General features: G+C 42.9%; 1 protein-coding gene across 2 annotated transcripts in view; it reads right to left on the bottom strand.

Moving 5' to 3' along the window:
• Window positions 1–26,509, bottom strand: part of Gng12 (G protein subunit gamma 12) — a 102,416-nt gene that overhangs the window by 60,959 nt on the left and 14,948 nt on the right. For both annotated transcript variants that reach the window (XM_055612810.1, XM_055612809.1), the window contains exons 2-3: window positions 24,590–24,646; window positions 284–336 (exon numbers count right to left, since the gene is read on the bottom strand). The gene's annotated coding sequence lies outside the window, so the exon portion shown is untranslated. The remainder of the gene's footprint in view (window positions 1–283; window positions 337–24,589; window positions 24,647–26,509) is intronic.

The raw sequence follows: 26,509 nt of genomic DNA, 5'->3' as shown, positions 1-26,509 counted from the left end.
AGTATACAATGCCTTCTGCACTCATGTGAACACACCTCCACAAAGACACACATTCATACACATAATGAAAAACTGTAAAACAAAACAAAACAAAAAACCCCCAAACCAAAAACAACAAAAAGCCTTTCTGAAGGCCTGGAAAATTCACAAATCATTCAGAGAAAAAATGTCAAATAAATATTCAGTCATGTTTAGGGATGCTTTTGACTTAAAGAGTGACTAGCATTTCAAAAGTACCTCCACACAGCCACTTCATTTTAATAATGAATGAAGGCGACCTTACCAGCAAGACTTTATGTGGTCCAATGTCTCCAGGTTTTAAATGGTGTGGTGAATCTGAAAGAGAGTTAAAACAGACATTCCAGTAATGAATCGCATGTGGAAAGGACTGTGTGAGCCGAGTATTTATTCTTTTAAAAATTAACAAAGCTTGTTCCTGGCTCCTACTGCAGTAAGGAGTGATTTTTTTGCCTACATACTTCAACTTCCTGAATAGAAGACATTTTCTCATCTGCTTCAGAGAGTGGCTGGAAGGCTGAGGCCAGCATAACTATAAATGGTAGTGTTTTCATCCAACCTCTCCTGGTGAGCAAGAGCCTCCTCTGTTGTCATTCTTGCTTTGGTCTCACAACCCCCTTCTGCGACGATTAAGCCTCACTTGATGGACACTAAGAGGGTCGTGCCAGGCTTCCTAATGTAGTCATTGAGCATGCAAATAACAACATTCTGCTTTATTGTTAATGATGAGCCCCAGGAGGAATATAATACAAGCTACATCAAAAAGTAGAAAGAAATGGATGAAAGTCTTCACAAAAGATTTGAATGATTAAAAACACTATGGCAACATGAAGTCCACATAACAATTAAAGCTATTTTACACTGTTCATTTAAGTAAAATTTATTGTATATATTTAAAGTTTATAGCATGTTATGAGATATTTATGTAAATACAAAAATGGTTCCCACAGTAGAACTGATTAGCCCTATAACCCATACTTTCTTTTTAAGAAGAAAAGCTCAAATCCTGCCTACAAATTACCATCTGCATTCTCGTGTTTCCAGTTTCTACTTCCTCACCTTATATCTGATTCTTTGTGCCTTTGATCTGCAGCTGTTCAATTCTTCTCCTGCTCAATTTTCTAAAACCAAATCATCAAGACTCTCATACTTCTCAAATCAGGATAGCTACAATGTTTGTCCTGAACAGCCAGTGGCTGAACAGAGAACAGAACAGATTGAGAAAGATGTTCTTGGCTTTCAGTGAGAACCAAGCTATAAAGCAAATCAGCTGAAATGGAGCGTGTGTGCATGTGTGTACATACATATCAATGTATGGCGAACTACCCACATGCATGTGTATGGGTGTGAGACACACCCATACACATATGTGTAGAGACTAGAAGTGACGTGAGATGTCTTCCTCTATTATTCTCCATCCTGTTTATTTATTTATTTATTGAATTTAAATTTCTGCTTATGGGTGTTTTAACTTCATCTCTGTATGTGTAGTACAGAGTTCTGTTCAGGAGCAGCCAATGCTCTTTAACCTCTGGGCCATCTCCCCAGCTCTTCCAACCACACTTCTGAAGTAAGGTCTCTCACCAAATTGTAAGCTCATCCTTTCAGCTGGACTGGCTGGTCAGTGAGCCCCTGGGATCTGCCTGTTTATGCCCCATAACATTAGGGGAACAGTCACTAAGTTTTCCCGTGATGCTGGCAACTCGAACTCAGGTCCTCAAGCCTGGGCAGCAAAGACTTTTATCTACTGAAACATTTCCCCAGCTGCCAAAATGGAGATATTAGTCACTATTTCTTGCAATAATCCATCACTACTTCATTTTAACAGAAATCGGCTTCAGTACTGTCCAGGTGCCTACAGGACCTGCCCTTGCTCCTTTTACCTCAACTAAGCCTCAAGGTAACTTTATGTGTAAGTATGTAACGGGGCAACTGAAGCACAGTGACAGAGCCCATGCCCTACCGAAGGCCTTGGCAGTGTCTGCCTCCGGAGTCCATGCTTGTAGCAACACTGCTCTCAATGAAATTCGAACATCTCAAAACAAGATATTCCTTTCATTTTTAATTATAATCATCAGCTATCAGTGCCAACTCTCATGATAACGTGGTTGGATGGAAACATAATGTCAGATGGGAGAGTTACTTTATGCTTGCTAATTAAAAAGTTTGATGTGGCACAATGAAAAGCAAACGCAGGCCTGGAGCCAAGGAGTGCAATGAGTCTGGCATCTGTCTGAATGAGGAGGGAGGGAGGGGAGGCGCATGTGGGATCCACAGAACACCTTGTCTCTGTCATCTGCCTCAGCCAAAGACCCATCACTTTTGTCATTCTCCAGAAAGTCACAAGAATTTACCCATGCATCTGTTTCAGCGGCAGTAGGGAGTTAAGGCAGAAAGAATAAAAGAATAGGAAAACCACATCTTTTTACTTTGTTAACACATGGGCAGAAGTCACACGAAGTGAAACTTCGCCCCACAGGATGAATTGGCGAGCATTCGTGACATCTCAGAACCTGCAGGCTGAGGCAGCAGCACATTGTTGAGAGTCACATCCAAACCTGCAAGAAGACTCACCATACCTCCCACTTGTCTGATTCCCACATTCATTCCCCAGGGGCATGTCGGTTTTGAGTCACCCAAACCTCCCTGTCAACCAGCCCAGCAATAACTGTGGTTGCCACGGCAGTAACGTTTGTTCTCAGCTGACAAATGCACAGGAGACAGCGGACAAAGTAAGGCTGGTCTTTATGGAGCCAGACACCAATGAACCACAAGCTCCCTTAATCCTGTCAGTAACTTTGAGTCACCCTTTATTAGCCCTCTTAGCAGGTAGGTACACAGGCACAGCTAAGGCAGCAGCCTAAGGTCACAAGGCTTATAGGTAACAGCAGACAATCTGCTTGCAGAGCCTGTGCTCTAACGGCTACTCCAGACCTACCCACTTGACTCTACTGCCCTTCTCTCACCACAAAGTAGGTCTTAGGTTTTGGTTTGTGATAGGATTGTCTCTCTGCAGACTTTTAGACTCCTGGAAGGTTGAGAACCACCATTATAGCTCATGTCTGTGTCTCCAAGGCACACAGTATACAGTGGGTGCTTAATAAAGACACACAGGGAAAAGCAGCACTGTAAGGATGAGACACAGGGCTCATAAAAACACACCAGAATAAAGAGTCTTTGGATATTTATTTCAACAAAGTAAGTTTTACCTTTGTCCTTTCAATCCAGCCATTACCAAGGCAACAATACTTCCTAGGCCTATTCAGTACATGAGGGAACAGAAGCAACTGACTTAATTTCCAAGAGATTCAGCTGTTTGATTCCACTTTCCATATGGATCATGTGTGTATGTGTGTCTCTGTGTGCAGGCCAAAGAGCAACTTGGGGGTTATTCCTTGGACACTGTCCACCTGTTTTTGAGACAGGGTCTCTCTCTGACCTAGAACTCTCCACGAAGGCCAGGCTGACAGCCAGTGAGGATCAGGGACTTGCCTATTATCCTCCGTGCAGCACTCGGATTACTGTGTGTTACGATAGCCAGCTTTTATACGTGGGTGCTTGACGTTTAACTCAGTTCTCATACTTGCTCTGACTGAGCTATGTCCCTGGCCCCTACCTATGGGTCTAATATAAAAAGCACACCCAAGTAGCAACATACAATGGTTTTGGCTGGAGAAAAGAGACCCATGATGAAAAGTCTCCTTGCTTGCCAGGAAATGGCCCAGAGTTCTATGGCATCTTTCTAAATGCCTCTTGGATGACCATAGAAAAGAATTTTGTATTAGGACACAGCTGGTCCTCTAACAGTAGAAAGGGCAGCTTTGGGATTAGAGATATGCAAAGGCTCCAGAAGGAGCCTTTCTATTCTGGAGCCTTTCTAGATTATCCCAAAGACTGCATCAGGACTGTGGCCCAAGCAACACTCACAGATAAATGCACTTAGCTGCAGTGCACATCCAAGTACAGAAACATCATGTACCACCTTCTCATGAGCATGAATATCAGAGGCACCTGTCAGTCATGACCAAATTATGCAACTGCATTTTGATTTTTGCTATCTCAACTCTTTACTGAGAGGTTTACAAAGCAAACACCATGGTTCTGTGGAGTTTGGGGCCTTGCTGTAGGCACTGGGGACACAGCAGTGAAAAGGTAAATGGTCTTTCTGATAGAAAGCTGTACAGGGTGTTAACATGTAGATACAGTTAGAAGTCAGTTTCAAGCAGCAGTGACTCTAGAATTTTTTTCACAAGAGCAGAGAGTGTCTTGACTACTGAAGAGTTAAGCTACTGCTCTTTTGCAACTACATGGAGGTATCTAGAAGAGGTGACCAATTCTAAGACCACTTGATTGCTCAGGTGAGGAATGGCGGTTTAGAAAGGTGACAGTAGGAAAAGAAGTGGATGAGCTCTGAAAGTAAAATGACTAGGACTAGCAAATGACATAGGGGGCTTCTATCCTGGGGAAAGCAAGTTCCCAGGGAGAGGAACTGTCCCACCGTAACCAGGTGTCACCACCCGTGCCCCCACTCGAGCCGGGCTCCTTGCTAGCAGACCCGGCTTAAACTGTCCACTGAGAGTAACTCTTCCAGAGAGATACCACCCTTACTATGCAGGCCAAAAGGCTGTTTTTAAAAGAAGATTTATTTATCTAATTTTATGTATGAACATTTGTCTGCATGTATGTATGTGTACCACATATGTGTCGGATGCTTGCAGAAGTTAGAAAGGAGTTCCTGGAATTGAAGTTACAGATGGTTGTAAGCTATCTGTGCCAGGAACAAAACCCAGGTCCTCTGCAAGAGCAGCCGCCGAGCTTCCTCTCCAACTCCTCTAAGGTTCTGGTTTTCAGTAGCTGGTAGTCCATGCACCAATGCACGGGTAAGTCGAACAGAGGTAGTCTGGCAATACCAACACCAGAGAGGTCACCAGAGCATGTTTAATGCCCTGGAACTGGAGTCACGACGGTACTGGAAACAGAACTCCTACCCTTTGCAAGAGCAGTAAGCACTATTAACCACGGAGCCATCTGTCCAACACTAATTCCTAAAATCTTAAAATTTTGACTAAAATAGCACTGTTAATGTTTTGTTTTTTATAATATAATAAAGATGAAAATCTTCCATTTATTAATGACTTGTTACAATGAAAGTACCATTTTTTGTTCATTCATGTGCTAGTTTACTGTTTTTTCTTATAACTATGTCTTCTTTATAGTCCATGATCAACAATTAATACAGACTACACACATATTGCTACAAATTATTACCAAAGCTTTTGCAATTTTATTGTTGCTCTTGCTTGTTTTGTCTCCTTTTTGAAACAGGCTTTTACTATGTAGCTGCTATGGACCTAGAACTCACTATGTAGACCAGATTAGTCTTGAACTCACATATATCTACCTGCCTCTGCATTGCTGAGTGCTAGGATTAAAGGACCAGCACCACAACTGGTTTTATAATCTCCAGGAAGCTTTTCTCAGTTATAAGACATTTAATGAATATGCAACAACCATAAACATATGGCTCGTATGTTTATGAGCTTCATAAACAATACCACTGCTTCCTGGTGAAATGTTCTGACCGCTTTTCAAAGTCTATTTCCATCCACTTTGAGCATTATAGTTAGTCTATGGAAAAGCTTCCAGGTGTAATAAATTTCCACTGAGTAACATGGAAAACTGAGGCAGAGACTACAGGCCTCATGGTAGGAGCCAGGGCCCTTTAGTTAGTCACAGACCAGACTCTGGGTCTCTCTGGAAAGAAACCTTGTGAAGTAAAGTGAAGACATGAATTGTGTGCAACAGTATAGCCTCTCAGGTTCTGAACCACGCCAATTCCCCCTGCACACTGATGTTCATGTCACTCTGTCATGTCTGGTTGGCTTTTTTGTATGTATTTTAATAAAGTCTCAAAGCACCAATTCGGTAGCTTTGCTGGACCAATTCTGGAAACCTTTACACAAAGCATCAGGAAAGTGTGCTGAGAATTTAGGTTTCTTTAAAAACCCAGTTATGTTACGTGACTGTTTTTGTTTTAATGCCAGGTGTGGGATATGGGGCTGCTTCCAACTGTCCACAACTGATAACTATTATGTGTCTTGTCCACTAGCAAGAAGGACGTGATCTTTGCCAGCTGCAGATGGTTGAATTTTAGGCTCTGGAGAGGGAATAAATGCCAGAGCCCAGAGAGGGGCCAGGGGCACGCTGAGGAAGAAGAGGCAGCTGCTGCTTCCCCTGCTGGTTGCTGTTGTTGTGGTTTGATGAGAAGCTGGAGATATCCTGTATGAAAGGAGCCTGATGACCCTAATCAGCAGGAAATCCCCTCTCCCCTCTAACCCTTTTGCTCCTACATAGTGTTGGGGAGTTGGAAGGGATTGGGGTGGAGAAGGGAGATAGAGGTATAAGAACCCAAATAAAAAAATACTCTCACAGGGAACATCTGCTGCACTGGAGGCTCTCAAGAAATGTTAGCAAGTTCAGGGATGTTCTACCTAAGTGATGATAATAACTTAGACTTAACCGAGTTCTTGCTCTATCACATTTGTTTTTGAGACAGGGTCCCATTCTGTGGCCCCAGCTAGCCTAGAACTGGCAGTGTACTTATTGTCTCAACCTCCCAAGTGCTGGGATTACAGGTGTGCAAAACCACAGCTGGCTCTTCCTGTTCTTCTTTTTAAACCTGGCATAAACAAACACCCTTCCTCAATGAGGGTTTCCTTATTCTTTGTTCAGTGAAACCACTTCGCTCCCTGAAGCTCTACAACTTTTTCTTCGATCCGTGTAATTCACAATTCACTGCACTTAAACCAGAGAGGAAGGACTCAAGAGTCCATTGTTTTTGTGGACCTATTTCCCCACTGTCCAGCACCTTGCTCTGCATAGAAGAATACTAATTCATTGTTTCACAAAGAGATAAAAGAATGTTAATCAGTTAAGTGGTAATGGTTAATAGAAAGAACAGAGTTTAGTTAAAGTAGAAACATTAAGCTGTAGGTTGCATTAACTATATGTTCTTTGCTACACTGTAAACATACTCCTATCATGGGATAATTTTGAAGCATCCTCATTCCAAAGACTGCATTAGCTAAACAATCCTAAGCTATATTAAACAGAGTGTCACAAGATAATAACAACCTGGCACCAATCTGTGCCTTTCTGTGAATACATTTGTTGTACTTTTATCTGCAACTGACATCTAACACGATCTTCAAAAGTTCAGTGTGTGTGTGTGTGTGTGTGTGTGTGTGTGTGTGCACATTTGCATATCCCACAGTATTAAAGTCTTGGTTAGTATTTGGAAAGAACTCACAGAAATATGGGACATTTGTTTCCTAATACAGCAAAACTCATGGGAAGCAACTGACATTAGCTGTCAAGAAAACAAAAGCATCTGGATCAATGTAAGAAAGGAAAACATCTAAAATTCACAACTGACCACCAAAGAGCCTGTGAGGCATTTCATCTTCAGGACTGTGGGATGGTTTTATCTTGTGAAATACTTGTTATGGCAGAATGCATTAGTCTATGAACACAGGAATAGACACTGCACCACCCTACATAACAGGCCCTCGAGTTGTACAGCCACCCCCGCTGACATTTCTGTCACCTCGGCAGGCTTAGCTGGCTTGTGTCTATTTTCATAAAATCCCCGGTGCCTTACAGGATGAATTAAGACCCAACTGCACTGGATGGTGGTCCTGATGGAGTGGATAAGCCCTTCTGAGAGATCGAGTGTCATCATCTCCCAAGGAGAATGGGAAGGGCAACAACAGATTCACTATAGAGGCAGGTTTGTACATGTTGGTTTTTCCACCATTTTGCTCCTTCTAAAGCATAGCTGGTATCTACATGTGCCTGGCAGAAAGATGTTGGAAACATAAGAAACAACAAAAATGAGAGGCTTCTCCTTGAGAAACTTACAGTAAATCACAGATATCTAATCAAACAACTGTCACATGACAAGAGTGGTGGCTTAAATCTAACTGTAGTGAGCACAAGGGACTTTCTAATGACAGAGGAGAATGCCCATACCAGTCCAGAATGCTCATACGAAGCACCTAGCAGGAGTGTGTGATGAGTAAGGAGAGATAAAGAGGTAAGGAGTTCTTAGGTACTCTAAGGATTGCAAAGAGCTTATTGTAATGAGTTCAATATGGGAGAGATGCCTTATTACCTAAGAACCACTAGTCATTCAGAAGCTAAATTGAGTGAGCTACGGTGTAGACCAGGCAGCAATGGGGTGACCCACAATCTCTAGCATCCTCACCTTGAACCCTTACTGAAGACAATGATTATCAAGGAAACCTAACAGCTATGTTCTCAACCCAACTGCTAAGGTTGACCAGGACTCTGCATAAGATGTAGGCTATACCTGGGCTGTAGACACAGAGCTGTTAACTAAAGCAGCAGAACTATTCAAGAATATTCTTTTCCATGCAAAAATGAATAAAATGTAAAACAGATGAAATGGCTTTCCAGCAGGAGATACAAAAAGCTTTCAAGCCATTAAGTGCCAAAGACCTGCTATTAAATCCTAGTTCAAATGTATCTACCGAGGAAGCTTAGCAAATGCCATCTAGCTCCAATTCTCTGGAAAGAAGAGTGTCAGAAGAATGAACAGTGACGTGAACCTTAATAATTTGACAAAAAGAAAAAGCAACACGAACACACTGCTAGAGCTTAATGAAAACAATGCTAAATGTCCAACATGTTTGGATAGAACTATGAAAAAAAAACAAAAAACACCTAAAGCTATTTAAGCAGTTTTTGGTTTTGTTTTGTTTCTCCCCTCCTCAGGAAACAACAACAAAAAGATTTTAGCAGCATTTACCAATGGGTAATGTATGTTAAAATAACTTTTCCTTCTAAAAATTCCAATTTTACTGGAGTAAAATTTTACTAGGCAGCACTCCAATATTTTATGGTGAAAATAACCATTCTGTCCACATGGCTTAATTTTCCCCTTTGGAATTTTTTTTTTTAGGGTCTTGCTATGTAGTCCAGGCTGATCTCAGTTTAACACAATCCTATGGCCTCAACCTTTTAGGGGGCTAGATAATAGGCAGGAGCTACCACACAGGGCCATTTCTGGTTTCTTTCTTATCACCTCACATATAGTAATATAAGTTAACTCTACATTTAGTGCATAAGCCTACCAAATGTACATAAACCTACTAAATCTACATTTAGTGCATAAATCCTACTGAGCCTACCTTCAAAATACTTTCTGAATCTATTCAGCTTTTATTCTTACCTCTCCAAGGCAGCGGTATCTCTTACATAGGTGACTATCATCATCCTCTCCAGATTCTGGACCTCATTCTTGTTGCCTCCTCAGGCTGGTCTCCATCCAGTGAGCAGATGGCTTTTCACTTTACTCCCCTGCTCACAAGTCTCAGTGACCTTAGCATACTCACTGAAGACCATCCCTTGGCCATCAGGGGCCCCAGCCACTATCCGGCTACATGGACCCTGCTTCTCTTCAAATATCACTAGCAAGTTCCAGTCTTGAGGACTCCAAATATACTCATCCTTGTCCTGGGATTTTAGGCAGACACCTACTTCTACCTATCTCATTTCCTCAGGTCCTTCAGGTTTCTTCAGAAGAGGCCTCCTCCTTCTTCCCTTACATTGTTTTGCTATGTCAAACTACCCCCTGATGCTCTCCTTTCTAACTACTGATTTACATGCATCTCACACGCTGCAATAAAAACTCTGTGAGCAAAGGGAACTGTTTGCTCATTGCTGTACCCCAAGGCCTGAAATGAAGCCTGACAAGAACAAGCATTCAATAAAAATACTTCTTTAGTCTATGTGTATGTGGGGAAAAGGAGAGAGGAAGGTAGGGAAAGAGGGAAGGAGGAAGGGAGAGGGAGGGAGAGCATTCTCATACATGAGCAAATGCATGTGACCTGAGAGGCTCAAAACAGGTGTCTTCTTCAATCACTCTCCAGCCTAAGCCCTCACGTTTACTACGATTCCGCTAGACTGGCAGCCAGCAGGCTGTGGGACCTGCCTGCCTGCACCACCAGTGCTGCTTTGTCTGGCTTTCACATGGGTGCTGGGGTTTGGAAACTCAGGTCCTCATGCTTACACAGCAAGCACTTGACCTAATGAAGTATTTTCCACCTCCCACAGGTATTATTTTTTAACTGGCCAGAAGTATTTTCTGCTGAACTGGGTTTCAGTTAGTACTACGAAAATGTCTCTCATTTCCCCAAAATGACAACTAAATAGATAAATGCAAGATAAATAAATAAACACCACAACCTTGACTTGCAGAACAATGACATGAGTTCAATGGAGAACATCATGGCTACACTCTAAATTTTTGGTAGGCAACTGGTGTTCTTAGGTCTGTTAAAGCCTTAAGGCTTTGCTACTTTAAACATTATACTCCTGTTTGCCCTCTCTGTGGTTAGTAGCAGAGTTTCTTCTGGTTATTTCTAAATACTGCTGGCTCTGATCTCAGTGCCAAGTAGGTTGCTCCACTGCTTTTGTTGCTTGGTTTTATGGAGTTTGGGGCCAAGAGCCACTGAAAATGCTGTAGAACATTAAGAAAACCCCTGGGAGGGGGAGTCCTAGAAACTCCTCCCACGTGTCTCTGATCCTTTCGGGTTCCACTGCTTGGCCGATTCAGGTGCCTTTCAGAGGGTTAGTGTTTCTCTTCATGAATGAGTCCCCTTGATGAGGACGTACTAAATAGTCAGAGTTAGCTCTAGGGGACAGCCAATCTACCCTGGCATCTGCCCAGGGTGGTAGAGAAGGAGACCCCACAGAGACCATTATCACCCATCACATCTCATATCTTCTTTGGTTGCTTTCCTAACAAACGTCAGTCAGCTTGAGCAAGTTAGATCAACTGCCAACTGTCTTTTCTTTTTTAAATGTTTTTTGTTGTTGTTGTTTACATTTTATTTATCATTGTGGTGGGGTAGGGGCTATGGCCAAAGTGTGCCTGTGGATTCAGGTAGTCAGGCTTGCTCAGCAATTACTGTACTTGGTGAACCATCTCACCAGCTGCCCTTCCCTCTCCGTTGTATGTTGTAAGACAAGTCTTTACAGTTCAGGCTTTCCTAGTACTTAAAGTAAATACTCCTGAGCCAGTGTTCTGAGTCCTCAGAATACAGGGCCGTAATACCCACCTGGTTCATCTCTCTGTTTTTTAATGGTATATTTTATTTTATATGCCTGCACATATGAGGGTATTTAATCTCCTGGAACTGGAGTTACAGGGAGTTGTGAGTTGCCATGTGGGTGCTGGGAATTGAACCTGGATCCTCTGAAGAGCAGCCAGTGCTCTTCACCACTGAGCCATTTCTCCAGCCCTCATTTCCTTATTTCTTAAAGCATAATCTTTCTGGAGCCTTTAAGGTGAGACTTTGGGATGCTTTCATAAAAATATTCTATTTAAAAATGTTCGTTTCACTTCTTTATTGTGGTGGGGGGGAGGTACACTCATGCCACAGCACACGTGGAGGTCAGGGGAAAACTTGAGGGACCGGGTTCTGCCCTTCTAACATACAGGGTCTGGCGAGTCAAAGTAGGTCAGACATGGCAGCATTCTGCTGTCCCCAAGATATTCTTAATTTTGAATCACTTGAGAATTCACAGCACAGTTCAAGAATCTGATCAAATTCTTACACTACATATCACGTAACTAAAATACACTGATTATTCTGTCCAGTGACCTCCTCAATAAATACAATGTAATAAATCATGCATGAGTCTTGGCAGACTTTTATTTAGATATGAAAGTTCTTTAATGTTTAAATAGTCCTGTCTGTGGTAAGGTACCCTCTCACTCACAGTTGGTCCTGTCTGTGATATGGATCCTCTAAGCAGGTAGGAAATTAAGCTCTTGGGTAGTTTGTCTGAAAAAAAATAGTAAATATGGATTATAAAAGAAGCATGTTGTTTGGGGGGGGTGGCTGGCCTTTGCTAATTTGTAGGTTCTTTTTCCTATCCTTAATCCCCTCGTTTCACTACCTAACACTGCACTAGACAGGAGAGAAACAAAGACAGTGGAAGGAGAGAAATTAGGAAAATCCCTGACTCTAATTTCTTTTCTTTTGTTTCTCCTTTGACTACGGCTACTAGCAAATCACAGCCAATCTCCCTGAATGACCAACATCCACAGGTCCCACTTATCAGGGCTCTAGTATGTATATACCCTCTACAAAGTCCCCAGAATTCTAAACACAGAATTGCAGAAACTATCTGTAACTGGTAAAACCATGCCTCTGCTAGAGGATGAGGCAAATGAGAGTCAGCTGCTGCAGGAAGTCGGAAGCAGCCCCATATCCCCAAACCTGGGATTAAAACACAAACACATTCTTATAATATTTCTATGCTGTTTTTTTTTTTTTTTTTTTAAGAAAACAAAATTCCAGATTGTCACTACAGGAGTGGTGAAGCATGTGTTTAATCTCAGCACTCGGGAGGCAGAGGCAGGTTGATGTTTGTGAGCCCAAGGTCAGCCTGGTCTACAGAGTGAGTTCCAAGACAGCCGGGGCTACAGACAAACCCTATCGGGGATAAACAAAAATGAACAAACAAGCAAAAACCTGTTGTTATTCAAGTTAGTATATCCCGAAAAGCCCCTTTCTTTCTCTTTTTTTTTCTTTAAATCCCAAATCTGGATTCCTGGAATGTGAGTAGCATTTAACTCTGCATGGAATTCCAGGTTTGTGCTACACAGACCGTGCAAGTAGCTCCTTTCTTCCTCCCTCTCTGAACACCCAGCACAGGCAGAAACATCATAAACCAAGGTGACTTTCTGAGTGACCCTCACATTCCTGGAGTCTTCTGCAAAGTTTCACTGCACACATTCTTCCTGTCTCACACGCCAGCCTACCCAAATACTGCTCTACATTTTCTTTTCCTCATGGGGCTTGGGTGGGTGATTAATCTGCTAATAGTCCTTCAGCCAGTTTTGATATATTTCTGGCATTAGTCAGGTATAAAACATTTTAGATGCCTAACTCTAACTCCCAAATATTTCCCTATTTGAATTCTTTCATTCCTCTATTCCTTTGCCATCCAGAAGGAAAGGAGGTGAGCACTTCCAAGCTCAGGGGGAAGGGATGGAAAGAATAGTAAGAGCTGGAAGACGGGAAGAGCGCTGTACAATGCTGCCTTCTGGACATGCCGTGGCTGTTATGACTCATGAACTCACAGCAGCTGCGGTTACCTGCTCATGACCTGCCCAAGACTGGATCCATCAATGTTCACGAATCCTCACTGTGCCCTCGGGAGTTAATGTGGTTAATGGTTGCTGGGAAATGGAGAAGTCATTTTGAGTGCTACACCACTAGTAACTTGCCCAGGGTCTGATAAATAACTCCCTATCAGGATTACTTAAACAACCCTAATTAAACTCCGTGAGTCATTAGCACACGTGAAAGTAAGGGATGACCAGCAGGAAAGACGAGGACATAGGAAGGGGATAAGGGAGGGTAAGGGAGTGAGTGTTGTCAAAATACATACATACATGACAGTGTGAACGAATAAATAAAAGGAAAAAAATTAAAGTAAAGCTGGGACCGAAAACCCTCACATACACAACAGAGACATCTTTCAAAGTGCTCCTCCTACATTCAAAACTAAGAGAACCCTCAAGCCACAATTTTGGACTTGTAACTCCTGAATCCCTTAAGATGGATAGCAGAATCTCACAAGTAAATCCTGTCTGATCTTTTGTCTCTTTTTTCTCCACTTATTTATGTCCAGTACCACTACTGGTCAGTCAGCAGACAGTTCTTGATGTGCTACTGACAGAACCTCGCTCCTGTGTAGAGATGCTGGGAGCTCTGGAAAGGTGGCCAGGCTGAGGTCAAGTCAATGAAACCTAAGGGGAAACTTGGGGAGGATACAGGAAAGAATTCTACTTCTTCAGCAAAAACAGGAGCATATGACTGGGTTTTTGAAATTGGTTGAAAGGCTGTGACAGCCATTTTATGACCACAAACAATTTAAAATTAAAAAGCAATGTGACCACAACCTTTAATGACAATAAATGAACAACTGCCTCCTCCATATATCCCTTAAAATTTTAGGGTCGTGACTGGTCAGTTTGCTTTTCTGATGTGTTTAGTCTTAACGGTCATGAAATGACAAAGATTTACAAACATTTGCTTAGCAAACCTACAACTGACAGGGCACACAGGACTTACTCAGGATGTATTTATGTCCTCTAATGCAGGGGCTTTGGGTTTTCTCTATCTAGAGGAGCTGCTTCATCCACCAATGGAACCATTCACATGTCTTCTTTAATTTCCTTCTGCCAACAACTAACTGCTGAGCCAGTACTTTATAATGGACACTGCATCAGGCACAAGGGATACAAACATCTTCAGGCACGCAAAGCAACTATACCCATTTTAGAGACAAAGACACTGAGGTTCTCGGGGTATAAACGTTTTTCTACATTAAAAATCTGTATGTAACATCCTCGGAATTGAAATCTACAGGCATCTGAAAGAACATCTTAGGCTTTTCGCTTTGTTTTAAATGTTAGCCACTGCTTCATTTGCCTAATTTACATTTAACAAGAAACTGTACTGCTTTTTGATAGTCTACAGTTTTGACTGGCCTCCAACTATACCGATTACTAACTGTATCTATATCCTGCCACATTTGGCCATGTACTGTGTCTAGGACATGGGTCTATTTTTGCCTGGAAGCCAAACCACCCCATACCTCCAGAGCAGCAGTGCCGGCCTGAGGGACAAGTGGGATGGCAGCCTCCCCTTACACTCATGCAGGGCCCTTTTCTACTCTGCTCACCACTTTGCAGCACACTCCTGGGGCATGACGGTTCTTTCAGCCCTTCACAGACTCAGCCTAAATGTATGAGGAGAAAATTAAGTCAAAGAGTAAGATATGCTACCCCAAGGAACCCTGCATGTCAGTTCTTGATATTCCTAATGCAATGAACTGACAGTGTTTCTAATGCCTTGGCAGGGTCCTGTTGAGTAGGTGTTCACAAAGTTGCCAACTAAGCGCTATGCACAATGTGTTCAGCAAGTGTGTCCTGACTCAACAAAGTTGCTGATTAAGCTCTCCATGTAGGATGTGTACAGCGAGTGTCCTAACTTGAACCACCTGCCATACCCATACACCCATACACACACACACACACACACACACACACACACACACACACACACACGACCACCTGGAACTGGTGCCCAGGTGAAAATTTAACCAATAACCACTTTACCAGGGAATGATTTGCTGCCATTACAAGGAGGATTTGGAGCATGAGGTCATAGGAAAAGGGCAATATAGGACAAGGGTAGATGTAAAGACAGACCAGACTCACACACCAGCTCCCGTCTACATGAAAATGTGAAGCTGGACTTGTTGAGAGCACTTCAGTGTACAGTGAGAGTTTAGAACTTAACAAATCAATGCAAACTGGCTCTTCTTTCCACTGCTTATCTTTATGACCATTATATTAGCAAGGCTTCAAATTCTTACAAACTGTATGCTCACAATGTAACATTTGTCCAACTTTTAAATGACATGCCTTTGTGTGTGTGATGAACATGAATGGTTCTCTTTTTCCTTTTGTTATTCAGGGTGCCTTCTTGACCAAATACATCCATTTACTTGCAGACTAGACATGTAAATTGTGTCCAATGTCTGAAGGCCTCCTAAGAATGAGCACTGTGTGGAAGCCCATGCCTTACTACAGATGCAGACCCCCTAGGCTCTGTTCCACAGAGACACATGCCTTGCTGGGCTGGACCGCTGTGTACTTCTTCCCCCCTCTCTTGGTTAGTTCTGGCTTATTCAAGAAGTGCTAAAGTTGAATGCAAAAGTAACAACAGAAGCAGTGCTATTTCCTGAGTGTTCTACTATAAATGTAGGCACATTTCTAAGTGCTTTCCTATGAATCCCATTTCCACCTGGTTTGGCAGTGCAATTGCCCTAGAATGCAAAACAGAAGGCAGGCACTAAACAAGTTTGCCAGAGGCATGACAATTTAGATCAGCTATGCCTCTTGAGCACAACAGGAAGAAACCATTATAGTTATCAGACATCATCATCATTATTTTTATTATTACTATTTGTTGTTTGTTTGTTTGTTTTTGAGAAAAGGTTTCTCTGTGTATAGAGCCCTAGCTGTCCTGGAACTCATTTTGTAGATCAGGTTGGCTTTTAAGTCACAGAGATCTGCCTGCCTCTGCCTCCCAAGTGCTGGGACTAAAGGTGTCCCACCATGCCTGGCAAGACTTTTTAAAGGTAAAGTCGGCCACTTTAAGCTAATGGTTGGCCAAGGAGGACAGAAACAAGCTACCTAGGCCCCCTCTTGGCTCACTGTCCTCTAAGCTTCAGCTTGTTCTCCAGTTAAAAAGTACCAGATAAAACATAAAACATGTTCACTGAAGTAGGTTCTCAGATTATTTTTCTAAAAGCACCTAACCTTTCCAGCCATGAAGACTAAGACTTGGGATGGAAGTGGTGTCCGTGGGCACTAGTCATTGCTGAAGGCCATCCTGTGGCAGGCTGAGCAGAACTAAGGCAGCACAAAACAGTGACTTAGATAAATGTGAAAACAAGACACCAATTCAAGTAAGAACATCACACAAATAAAACTGCACAGTGAGACCTAAGAAAGCCCAATAGGGGTTGGTGGCCTGTGCAGAAAAGTCCCCCTTTTGTGAATTCTGGAAAATTCCCAAACTGACTTTATTCAAAAAATAATTCCCAGTTAAACTTTCCATACTTTATCAGAAGAGATTCTAACCTTGAAAAGAAGAGAATAAATGAAAAATCAGCCCAACCCCAGGGCTACCTGTGGGGGCCATGTACCATCATTAACCAAAGAGTTTTTCTCTGTCATGCCACTGGCTGACTCCCTCTCAGTGTCCCCTAACCTCAGTGTCTTTTACCTTCTCATTCAAACCTCCTGTTTCCACTTCACAGACAGGCTCTAAGCATATGAAGCTGGGGTTTAAGCTGGGGTTTAAACTGGGGTGAGCTAACTTGGATTTAAGGGCTCTTTCCATCAGCCTCCATCAGCTGTGCCTTTAGGATAGAGACAGAAGGACACAAACTAGTGAGGGTCACAGCCACTGTCCCTCCAGAACAGCCAGAGCACTAAGGAGTCTTTTTCTATGGTACTATGGACAGAAGGCAAGCCTGACAGTAGACTTCTGAAAATATGGGGGGGGGGGATCAATCTTGCATTTCTCAACAGTCAACCCAGATGTCTACAACCAAATGTGTATGGGTCTTCCTGTATGTACCAGCAAATAAGCTGAATAACAGCTAGATGGCCTTCAACTTGACTTAACTCTGATACTGTCTATCTGGATAAAGCATTTTATCCCATACTTAAGGCACATTCCCTAAGACTTCAGACTCCAGGAAAAAAGCCCCACATACTTTTACCCATGATTCTGACTGACTGGCTAAAAACAGGTTTTTCAGAATCCCCATCTTCTTTTCATTAATTTCTAGAGTGGCTCACAGGACTCAGAGAACATTCCTGGTTTATGTAAGAGGCCAGATGAAGGAATGGATAGCTACAACAGGGCATGTGGAAAGAGATAAAGAACTATCATGCTCTTTCCAGGGGCATCAACTTCCAGGAACCACCAGGAAGCTCTCCAAACACTACTCTTTGCAGTTTTTATGGAGGCTTTATTACACAAGCATGGCGGCTGGCTGAGTAAGATCACCAGCTGCCATAACCTTTTCCCTCCCAAAAGGTTGGCATGTTGGGACTTCTACCACAACACTCTATTCCTGACACAGTGTTCTGGTCTGCTGTTTTGTTTAGCCAACCCTCTCCTGAAGCTACCTAAGGGCTGCCTACCATAAGTTATATCATTAGCATATTAAACACACTAATAATTCAGGGCTGACCACTTGTTAATGGATAAGGAATCAGAGAGCTTAGCCCTGGGAAGGACTATTTCTCTCACTCTCAGCATTTCTTAATTGCCTGTAGTTCTTTTTTCTATGGGCAGTGCCCCATGAGAATCATTATAAAAATGTATTAAACATTTAAAACTTCCCAATTTCAGTTTCTTATAGTGTATGCCAGTAGTTACTATATATGACAACAGATTAGGCTAAATAAAAACCCCAAGGGGATTCTCAATTTTTTTAGAAGTGTCAGAAGATGCAAGAGACCAAAAGGTTAAAAAAAATAAAAAACAAACAAACAAACAAACAAAAAAACCCACCAACAACCAAAACCCACAAAAGTTGGAATCACTGAAATGCTCAGTTTTAAAGGCTAGTCTTCTAATGCTGTTTAACCATGAACATCACTGTGACCTGGGACAAGGGCATACCTATCTAGGTCCAAAATCATATAGGCAGGAAAACATTCATAGGATCCTATCCAGTGCTTTGCTGTCCACAGTCAAGCCTGGGGCGCACCAGAGAAACCAATAAAGAATAAAAATGGCCAGTTAAGTACGCAACAAAAAATCAGTGTTTCCCAGAGACTCCTGGCTTGATGGTCAGGAAGAGCTTATTCTTTATTATGTCACATGATAGATTAAAAAGATGTGTTTTGAAATCAGGCTTAAATAACTTTTTATTGTTTCAAGGACATCCTTAAACTTTTTTTTTCACTCTGAGCATAAGATTATGAAGACTATAACTACTACCTTGATTAATAATTAAACAACAGAAGTTTATCCATCTTTTGTAGCATATTCCAAATGTCAACACAGTGAAAATACCAAGTAGTATCTTAATATTATTATAGAAACATGTCTGACCTTGTGGACCACTTAAAAGGATCAGAGACGACTTAGGGTTTGTGGACCACACTCAGCAACACACCTGCTTTTTAAAGTATTTAGCAAGAATGGCTGAACTCCCCCCAAAAGACACAATTCTATTTAAGTGAGGAGGATTCAGAAGGCATTAATGAATAAAACAACTTTCAGTTCAGTCATCCAGATTACGTATGACAAAGCTGGTAAAACTGTTGGGCTCTATTACCTGAGAACCCACATAAAGGTGGGAGGTGGGTGACGCCACAGAGAATTTCTGGCCTTCATACTAGGGCTGTGACACATGTCCACATACACAAGAAGAAAAACACAAAGATTTTGCTGTACTTTTTAAGGGACAGAGGCTGCAAGAAACTGAAACAAAAAGTGAGAAAGATGAGAGAGCTCTGGCAATGCAGAAGAAAACAGCTCTGGGGGACTCACACCTTGCACCAGGCAAAGTGCATTCTCTCCACACAGATCACCTTGACACAGCCCAGCCTGAAGTCAAAGGTGAGCAAATGGGCCTCCTGGGAGCTCGGAACATTCAGCCCTCACACAGGACGAGCAGGAGAAAACAGGCAGTAAATACCCACTAAACGAAGAGATGAACTTATGGTCTTATGGTAGCACAGAAAAGAAGCAATTCTAGGGTGAACCGGGGCTTTCAAAGGCACCAAATGTATGTTGTTGTCCATAAATCAATGTCTTAAAAATGGCAGAAAACATGGCTGGCATGGGGTGGGGTAGGTGTTGATACAGGGGATGGCAAAGGAACACGGCCAGGAGATGGGGGTTGTTAACACAGGTACCCTTGAAGTGACAGGGTCACTGTGGGAAAATTAGAACGAGCCAGCTCTGAGACAACTCAGAAGGGAGGACAAGAGAGACCATCCTGGATCCCAGTTGTGGTCATGAGGAAGGGTGTTGGACAGAATGCACAGAATGTCCCTAAATCTAACACTAGACAAGCTGTATATCCTACTGGTCCTCACGTTCCTGCACTGCAGAGTTTTGGAGTGATGCTGATACTAGTTTCTCACAGATTTTGTGAGCTTTTAATGAAATAGTCCATGTGGGGAAAGGAACACATTTCTTGGCCTAATAAATATTGCTTGTAAAAAGGAAAGAGAGGAAAAGGGAAGAAGGGGAAACAGGAAGACAGGTGCAGGAAGGGAAGAAAAGGGCAGAGAAGGAGAAGAAATATTTGCAGACTACTGGGGTGAATCCAGTGTCAGAAAGCAGAGCCACCAGCAGCATCATCTTCTCTAACAGAATAGCAAAGAAGCCTCATGTCATTCCAAGATTCCAAGTCTGGGCGATCAAGAAAACCAAGCTGATATGAAGGTGCCCACAGTGCAAAGGACCACAGAAGCCAGTGCAGAGGCTGCCAACAGGGAGGGCTTTGAAAAGCATGCACAACTCCACAGTGTTAAAGGACTGGCTAAGTCACAGGAGGACACAGAATACAAGGACAGACACACCCATGGGACACAGGGCACTGATAATGAGGCCAGATGGAGAAATAAGAGGTGAGATGCTCAAGACATACCTGTAAAACCACTTAGTTCCCACACTCCCACTGGCCAGGCAAGTTTAGACCCCACCCTGTGTCCTAGCCAGCCACTCCACGCCCTATCAAACCTGAGAGCCAATGCTTTTGGCATCAGTCTTGGGCATAGTCTGCCCTCGCATCTCTTCTCTAGGACTAATGTTTCTTCAAAAGGGGCATATTTATTACAATCATATCACGAGTATGACAAAATGGGCTGAGAAGATGGCTAGTCAGTGGGTACAGTGCTTGCCACATAAGCGTTAAGGACCAGAGTTCAGATCCCCGGCCTCCACGTAACAAGCAGTATAGTGGTGTGCCTGCAATCCTAGTGCTAGGAGGCAGAGACAGGAGGAGCCTGCTCAACAGCTAGGCTTGCCAGGTAGGAGAGTTAGACTTTGTCTCAAAAAAAAAAAATAAGATGGAGAGTGTGCTGGCTGGTTTATGTCAACTTGACACAAGCTAGAGTCACTGGAGAAGAGAGATCTTCAGTTGAGAAAATGCACGTGTGTGTGTGCGTGTGTGTGTGTCTGGATGTGTGTGCGTGGACATGCAGGGCCCAAGGGGGTCCAGAAGAGGATGTTATGTTGTCTGGAGCTAGAACTACAGGCAGTTGTTGCTGGGAACCAAGCTCAGGTCCTGTGTGAGAGTTCTTAACCACTGAGCCATCTCTCCAGCTCATTCCTTCTCTTAATTTTTATTTTAATTTTTCTTTCTTGCTCCTTCTCTTTCATTTAGATCTACTGCTTCCCTTTCATAGTTCCCCTTTCTATTTTCATGTCCTACATATGTATGTGTATATATGTTTATATATAAATTAAAATCTAGATTCTACATATGAGAAAACATGCAAAATCTATGTGCCTGGCTTCTTTCATTTCTTCAGAGCAAAAAAGAACTCCACCACATATATATAAACCACATTTTTTTATCCATTCATTTGATGATAAGCTGTCACTGCTTCCAACATTGTACTCAAAGTGTTAATTAAGACAACCATAAAGGCAAATAAAAAATAAACAGAAACCTGTGAGATAGTAAAGAGGCTTGCTACCAAGACTGACAGCCTGAGTTTGATCCTCAGAAGCAATTTGGTAGAAAGAAACAACTCCCCAGAATTGCCCTCTGATCTTTAATCAGAAGTACACAGGACAATGGCATAGAGAATCTTCTCAACAAAATCATTTAAAAACAAACCAAACACAGACCCCACAACCTTCACAATCCCACAAGAATCAGCACCAGTGACAGGCCTAGCTGTAAAATTAAAAACTAAGCTAGCAGACAACCCAGAAACATGTGGGAGAACATGGGTATATCCTAACGGCTAGTGCCAACTGAGAACCTGACAGAACCTAAACTCAAGTAGAAGGGCCTCTGGCCATGCCTGTGGGGGATTATCCTGATTGAGTTAATGAAGCAGAAGGATGGCCCCCTGGAGATGGCAACATTCCCTGGACTAGGATCCTGGAATGTTTGTTTTCTCTACATGCATTCACTGCTCTCTGTTCCAAATTCTGGAAGCAATGTAATCAGCGGTTTCAAGTGCCTGCCATCTAGACCCCTCCATCCTCAAGGGACTACCACAGCAACAGGAAAATAAGCGATGGCAGGAGTGACAATGGCTTCTCAGAAATAACTGGAAGACGATCAAGTGAAAGACAACTGATAAGCTTCCCTTCATTAAAATGACAAGACAAGACAAAACAAAACAAAACTTCTGCTCTGCTAATCACCATGTCATGAAGACAGAAAGAGAAACCACAGGTTGAATGAAAATATTTGCAAAAGAAACTTCTGATAAAAATCTGTTACCAAAAAGATAAAAAAAAAACTTAAAAATCAACAGTAAGCAGTACAACACTTAGCTAGTGGCTCCAATGATATGGGTTTGCTCCCCAAGTATTTAAACACTTTCAACAGTAAGCCATTCTCATCTACTGCATACCTACTAGAAAGGTCCAAGTCCACAACACCGTCACTGCCAAATGCTGATGAGGACGGAAGGCAACAAGAGCTGACAGACAGGCAATGCGGCCCAGACACTTTGGAAACACTTTGTTAACTTCTCACAAAAGTAAATGCAGCCCTATCACACAATCCAGTAGTGTCTCTGAGGTTTACTCAAATGAACTGAGAACTTCTATTCAGACCAAAAAAAAAAAAAAAAAAAGTGTGTATGGACGACTGTATAGTCTGTCCACAACTGCCAAACCCTGAAAGCAACCTGAATGTCCTCTAGGAGGTGATCAACACCCCGTGCTTATCACCAAAGAAAATAAACCATTTTCAAAGTTGAGATATTATAGTAATTTCAACTAGCAGGCATTCTGAAATAGGCAAACGTTGAGGACAGAGGAAACACTAGTGGTTGTGGAGGGTGAGCCGAGGGAAGATGATCACAGAGCAGAGGCCTTCCAGGGCTATGCAACTATTGTGTAGAGTACTACAACAGTGAATATTCATACACTACAGATTTTCAAAACCCATAGAAAATGCAACACAGGAGTGAACCTAACGTCCCTTGTCATTGTTACACACACAACTTTTGGTGGGGCCATTTAAAGAATTAAAAAAGCTCAGGATGCCCATAAACCATAATGCAAAGCAGAGTCTGGTGTAATAAAAAGCAATATTCCTGGGGTTTCCAGGTTTTCCATGGTAGTTTTGGATGGTATAGAAAAGCAGGCTGAACAAACCATGGGAAACAAGTCAGGAAGCAGCACGCCTCCATGGCCTGTGTATCAACTCCTGCCTCCAGGTTCCTGCCCTGACTTCCTGCCCTGACTTCCCTTGGATGATGGACTTTAAAAGCTATAAGCTGAAATATAGCTTCTCCTCAGGCTGCTGCTGGTCATGTTTCATCACAGCACTGGACACCCTAAGAAAGTCCCCAGTAGAAGAACGTCTGCCTTGATTTCTTAGATGAAAAGGTTCACTGGGTGGCAGCTCCCTCAGCGATGTTAGCCTGAACACTAGCACTCACTGTTCAAACAGGCCTTGTAACAGCAGCACTCTGCCTTCCAGCTCATGTTTCACAGGTTTCCTAAGAGCTGTGAGTCTGTGGTCCCGTGGTGAGGATCCTCTGCAAACACCAAGTTCATCCACCTACACTGTCTACCTGAAACTAGTACCCAAACTGAAATGCTTCCAGGCACCACAGATTATTTTCTGAAAAGAAAATAAAAAAGCTTGTGAAGGAAGCTACTCCCATGACTTTTTTTTTTTAATAATTTTTTCACTTTGTGCCCCAGCTGTATCCCTGTCCCTCATCCCCTCCAAATCCCGCCCTCCCTCACTTCCTCCCTCTTCTCCTCCCATGCCCCTCCCCTAGTCCACGGTTAGGGGAGAGGTCCTCCTCCCCTTCCCTCTGACCCTAGCCTATCAGGTCTCATCAGGACTGGTTGCATTGTCTTCCTCTGTGGCCTGGTAAGGCTGCTCCCCAGCACCCACTTCAGGGAGAGGTGATCAAAGAGCCAGCCCAAGAGTTCATGTCAGAGACAGTCCCTGCTCCCCTTACTAGGGAACCCACTTGGACACTGAGCTGCCACAGGCTACATCTGTGCAGAGGTTCTAGGTTATCTCCATGAATGGTCCTTGGTTGGAGTATCAGTCTCAGAAAAGACCCCTTTGCCAGATATTTTGGTTCTGTTGTGCTCACCTGGCACGGGTTGCCTTTTGAAAAAGGAAGAAGGTTCAGCCTCTCCCTTGACCACAATTAGTGAGAACTCATTCCTCCTTGATGTCCAACACGGACATACAACTACAACATTTAAATTTTAAATTGACTGAGTCAAAGAAAGCAATATAGTTAATGTCTTAGTAAAGTAGGCATACTTCAATGCTCAAGAGCCATGGATGACAGGTGCGCCCATGCCAGGCAGCATGCATGGCTGATGACTGCAGGGTGCCCTTCTGTGCAGAAGCTGCAGCCTGCACCATGCTGGACAAGGCTGAAGTTGCTGGCATCGCAGCTGGACTAAGAGTCCTCGAACTGCTTCCAAGCAGCTCTATGAACTCGGCAAAACTGAACCTCTGTTCACGCTTCTTTTTAAAAAGGTCTTTCTGCAGGAACATCCTAGATTTCTGCTCACAGTCCCAAATGGGAGACTCTATTCTACCATGCTGGACGATCATCAAATCAGAACCAGGGAAGAAGATCATTAGACAGTTACTACTCCTTGCAGAATCAGGCACTAACTCCACAATTAAATGCATGCTTTAATTATTTTAAGGTAACACATGAAACAAGTCATAAAAAGACTATACTCACCAGAAAGGCCAGCTGAAATAGAGAAGAAGTTCACCCCAATGTCCTTCCCATATGAACCTATAGGAGAAAAAGGTTGCAACTCAGGATGAGAAAAGAATAATTCTTGCTTCTCCAGAAAGAGGCTGTTTCCTTCTGCCACAGAATGGAAATGACATGGCTGTAAGCTATAAGTATGAATTAATACCTAAGTAAAGGAGGCCCCTTTCCACAGAAACTGTAACTATCATTTTCTCTAGCATAGAATCCTGACCTCTTCCCTCCTGGCCTTTATCTTCACCCACGGAAAATACCTTAAGCAGAGGCTGTATCTAGCACCTCTTAGAAGATTAATATAGGAGTGTGGTGGTTTGAATGAGCTTGGCCCCTATAGGCTCCTATGTTTAAATGCCTGGCCCCAGTTAGTGGAACTGTGTGGAAAGGATTAGGAGGTGTGGCCTTTGTTGGAGGAGTTGTGTCCCTGGGGGTAGCCTTTGGGGTTTAAAAATCCCACATCCTAGGTACTAACTTCAGCTGACAAATGAGGATACTGAGGCACAGACAAGTCATTATGATGACATGTAAAGAGCCATGTAATTTCAGGAGCCAGGAGAGATAATGGGGGAAGGGAGGATGCTAAAGTTCTTGTTCTTCCCTCTCCCCCTCTTTCCCTCCCTCCCTGCCCCCATCTGTGGATCAGGATATAAAGCCCTCAGCTACTGCTCCACTCCAGCACCATGCTGTCTGCTTCCCATCCTGATGGTCATGGACTAACCTTCTGACACTGTAAGCAAGCTCCTCATTAAATGCTTTCTACTTTAAGTTGTCTTTGTCATGATGTCTTCTCACGGGAATAGAACACTAAGACAAAGAGTATGTTTTAAGAGGTAAATGGTGGTGACTGGTTGGTTTTGTGTGTCAACCTGACACAAGCTAGAGTCCTCAGAGAGAAACAATCCTCACTTCAGGATATGCCTCCATGAGATCCAGCTGTAAGGCATTTTCTCAATTAATGATGAATGGAGGAGGGTCCAGCCTATTGTGGGTGGGGCCATCTCTGGGCTGGTGGTCCTGGATTCTATAAACAAGCAGGCTGAGCAAGCCATGAACAAGCAAGCCAGTAAGCAGCACCTTCCACGGCCTCTGCATCAGCTCCTGCCTCCAGGTTCCAGCCCTGCTTGAGTTCCTGTCTTGACTTCCCCCAATGATGAACTATGATTTGGAAGTGTAAGTCGAATAAACCTTTTCCTCCCCAACTTGCTTTTCAGTTACAGTATCTTATCACAGCAACAGGAACCCTAACTGGAACAGGTGGCTTGTATCAGTAACCTCAGGAGCTAGGAAGCAGGAGCAGTAGAAGGACTGCCATGAGTTTGAGGTTAGCCTTGCCAGCACAGTGAGTTCTAGGCCAGCATGGGTTAAAGTGGCTTGGTGATCTCACTATACTACACTGAGAAAATTCAAAAGCAGAGTTCAATGCCAATAAAAACACAAACCTCAAATCACTGGGCTAAAGGGAATTATTCATCCTGGGAGAATTCACAGAAGGCTTGGACTGTGGCAATTTTAGCATCCCCCCCCCCCCATTATCTCCTCTGGCTCCTGCAATTATATTAATTAAGCTTTAGTTAATTAAAATGGCAATAGGAAGTGCCAAGCACAGTCATAAACACATTGATAATTAACTCACACCTCAGTAAGTCATTTCTATTTTGTAGTAGAGGACACCTAGACGTGGAAAGGTTAAGTGACTTCTTCAAGGTCACACAAGTAGAAAGCGGCAGGGATTTAAGTCCTCTCTGTCAGGCTTCTATGTTGCCAAAATGCAAGACTCCCTTTAATACTGACAACGGACATTTAAAAAAATTATTAGAAACATATCGGGGACATACAACCAAAGAGAGAGAGAGAGAGAGAGAGAGAGAGAGAGAGAGAGAGAGAGAG

The sequence above is a fragment of the Psammomys obesus genome, unplaced genomic scaffold, assembly GCF_907164565.1.
Source record: "Psammomys obesus unplaced genomic scaffold, mPsaObe1.curated_primary_1811, whole genome shotgun sequence".
Taxonomy (NCBI): Eukaryota; Metazoa; Chordata; class Mammalia; order Rodentia; family Muridae; genus Psammomys; species Psammomys obesus.
Note: the sequence above shows the minus strand (reverse complement) of the source record. Positions and strands in the feature narration are given on the sequence as shown.